The following is a 3,439-nucleotide window of genomic DNA, read 5'->3' as shown; positions in this document are numbered from 1 at the left end:
CTACCGGCCAAAAACCGCGCGATTTTCGCCGCTACCGGCCAAAAACCGCGCGATTTTCGCCGCTACTGGCCAAAAACTAAGCGATTTTCGCAGCTGGCGGGGAAAAATCGCGATTTTCGCCGCTACCGGCCAAAAATAGCGCGATTTTCGCCGCTACCGGCCAAAAACCGCGCGATTTTCACCGCTACCGACCAAAAACCAAGCGATTTTCGCAGGCTGGCGGGGAAAAATCGCGATTTTCGCCGCTACCGGCCAAAAATAGCGCGATTTTCGCCGCTACCGGCCAAAAACCGCGCGATTTTCGCCGCTACCGACCAAAAACCATGCGATTTTCGCAGCTGGCGGGCAAAAATCGCGATTTTCGCCGCTACCGGCCAAAAATAGCGCAATTTTCCCCGCTACCGGCCAAAAACCAAGCGATTTTCGCTGCTACTGGCCAAAAACCAAGCGATTTTTGCAGCTGGCGGGGAAAAATCGCGATTTTCGCCGCTACCGGCCAAAAATAGCGCGATTTTCGCGCTACCGGCCAAAAACAGCTCAATTTTCGCCGCTACCGGCCAAAAACCATGCGATTTTCGCAGCTGGCGGGAAAAAATCGCGATTTTTCGCCGCTACCGGCCAAAAATAGCGCGATTTTCGCCGCTACTGGCCAAAAACCGCGCGATTTTCGCCGCTACTGGCCAAAAACCAAGCGATTTTCGCAGCTGGCGGGGAAAAATCGCGATTTTCGCCGCTACCGGACAAAAATAGCGCGATTTTCGCCGCTACCGGCCAAAAATAGCGCGATTTTCGCCGCTACCGGCCAAAAACAGCTCAATTTTCGCCGCTACCGGCCAAAAACCATGCGATTTTCGCAGCTGGCTGGAAAAAATCGCGATTTTCGCCGCTACCGGCCAAAAATAGCGCGATTTTCGCCGCTACCGGCCAAAAACCGCGCGATTTTCGCCGCTACTGGCCAAAAACCAAGCGATTTTCGCAGCTGGCGGGGAAAAATCGCGATTTTCGCCGCTACCGGCCAAAAACCGCGCGATTTTCGCCGCTACCGGCCAAAAACCGCGCGATTTTCGCCGCTACTGGCCAAAAACTAAGCGATTTTCGCAGCTGGCGGGGAAAAATCGCGATTTTCGCCGCTACCGGCCAAAAATAGCGCAATTTTCGCCGCTACCGGCCAAAAACCGCGCGATTTTCACCGCTACCGACCAAAAACCAAGCGATTTTCGCAGCTGGCGGGGAAAAATCGCGATTTTCGCCGCTACCGGCCAAAAATAGCGCGATTTTCGCCGCTACCGGCCAAAAACCGCGCGATTTTCGCCGCTACCGACCAAAAACCATGCGATTTTCGCAGCTGGCGGGCAAAAATCGCGATTTTCGCCGCTACCGGCCAAAAATAGCGCAATTTTCGCCGCTACCGGCCAAAAACCAAGCGATTTTCGCTGCTACTGGCCAAAAACCAAGCGATTTTTGCAGCTGGCGGTGAAAAATCGCAATTTTCGCCGCTACCGGCCAAAAATAGCGCGATTTTCGCGCTACCGGCCAAAAACAGCTCAATTTTCGCCGCTACCGGCCAAAAACCATGCGATTTTCGCAGCTGGCGGGAAAAAATCGCGATTTTCGCCGCTACCGGACAAAAATAGCGCGATTTTCGCCGCTACTGGCCAAAAACCGCGCGATTTTCGCCGCTACTGGCCAAAAACCAAGCGATTTTCGCAGCTGGCTGGAAAAAATCGCGATTTTCGCCGCTACCGGCCAAAAACAGCTCAATTTTCGCCGCTACCGGCCAAAAACCATGCGATTTTCGCAGCTGGCGGGCAAAAATCGCGATTTTCGCCGCTACCGGCCAAAAATAGCGCGATTTTCGCCGCTACCGGCCAAAAACCAAGCGATTTTCGCTGCTACTGGCCAAAAACCAAGCGATTTTCGCAGCTGGCGGGGAAAAAATCGCGATTTTCGCCGCTACCGGCCAAAAATAGCGCGATTTTCGCCGCTACCGGCCAAAAATAGCGCGATTTTCGCCGCTACCGGCCAAAAACAGCTCAATTTTCGCCGCTACCGGCCAAAAACCATGCGATTTTCGCAGCTGGCTGGAAAAAATCGCGATTTTCGCCGCTACCGGCCAAAAATAGCGCGATTTTCGCCGCTACCGGCCAAAAACCGCGCGATTTTCGCCGCTACTGGCCAAAAACCAAGCGATTTTCGCAGCTGGCGGGGAAAAATCGCGATTTTCGCCGCTACCGGCCAAAAACCGCGCGATTTTCGCCGCTACCGGCCAAAAACCGCGCGATTTTCGCCGATACTGGCCAAAAACTAAGCGATTTTCGCAGCTGGCGGGGAAAAATCGCGATTTTCGCCACTACCGGCCAAAAATAGCGCGATTTTCGCCGCTACCGGCCAAAAACCGCGCGATTTTCGCCGCTACCGACCAAAAACCATGCGATTTTCGCAGCTGGCGGGCAAAAATCGCGATTTTCGCCGCTACCGGCCAAAAATAGCGCAATTTTCCCCGCTACCGGCCAAAAACCGCGCGATTTTCGCCGCTACCGACCAAAAACCATGCGATTTTCGCAGCTGGCGGGCAAAAATCGCGATTTTCGCCGCTACCGGCCAAAAATAGCGCAATTTTCGCCGCTACCGGCCAAAAACCAAGCGATTTTCGCTGCTACTGGCCAAAAACCAAGCGATTTTTGCAGCTGGCGGGGAAAAATCGCAATTTTCGCCGCTACCGGCCAAAAATAGCGCGATTTTCGCGCTACCGGCCAAAAACAGCTCAATTTTCGCCGCTACCGGCCAAAAACCATGCGATTTTCGCATCTGGCGGGAAAAAATCGCGATTTTCGCCGCTACCGGACAAAAATAGCGCGATTTTCGCCGCTACTGGCCAAAAACCGCGCGATTTTCGACGCTACTGGCCAAAAACCAAGCGATTTTCGCAGCTGGCTGGATAAAATCGCGATTTTCGCAGCTACCGGCCAAAAATAGCGCGATTTTCGCCGCTTCCGGCCAAAAACCGCGCGATTTTCGCCGCTACTGGCCAAAAACCAAGCGATTTTCGCAGCTGGCGGGGAAAAATCGCGATTTTCGCCGCTACCGGCCAAAAATAGCGCGATTTTCGCCGCTACCGGCCAAAAATAGCGCGATTTTCGCGGCTACCGGCCAAAAACCGCGCGATTTTCGCCGCAACCGACCAAAAACCATGCGATTTTCGCAGCTGGCGGGCAAAAATCGCGATTTTCGCCGCTACCGGCCAAAAATAGCGCGATTTTCGCCGCTACCGGCCAAAAACCAAGCGATTTTCGCTGCTACTGGCCAAAAACCAAGCGATTTTCGCAGCTGGCGGGGAAAAATCGCGATTTTCGCCGCTACCGGCCAAAAATAGCGCGATTTTCGCCGCTACACCAAAACCAACACCGCCAAAAAATGGCCAAAAAGCGCGATTTCGCCG

This window comes from Procambarus clarkii, chromosome 41 (genome assembly GCF_040958095.1).
Source record: "Procambarus clarkii isolate CNS0578487 chromosome 41, FALCON_Pclarkii_2.0, whole genome shotgun sequence".
NCBI lineage: Eukaryota > Metazoa > Arthropoda > Malacostraca > Decapoda > Cambaridae > Procambarus > Procambarus clarkii.
This window is presented reverse-complemented; position numbering follows the sequence as displayed.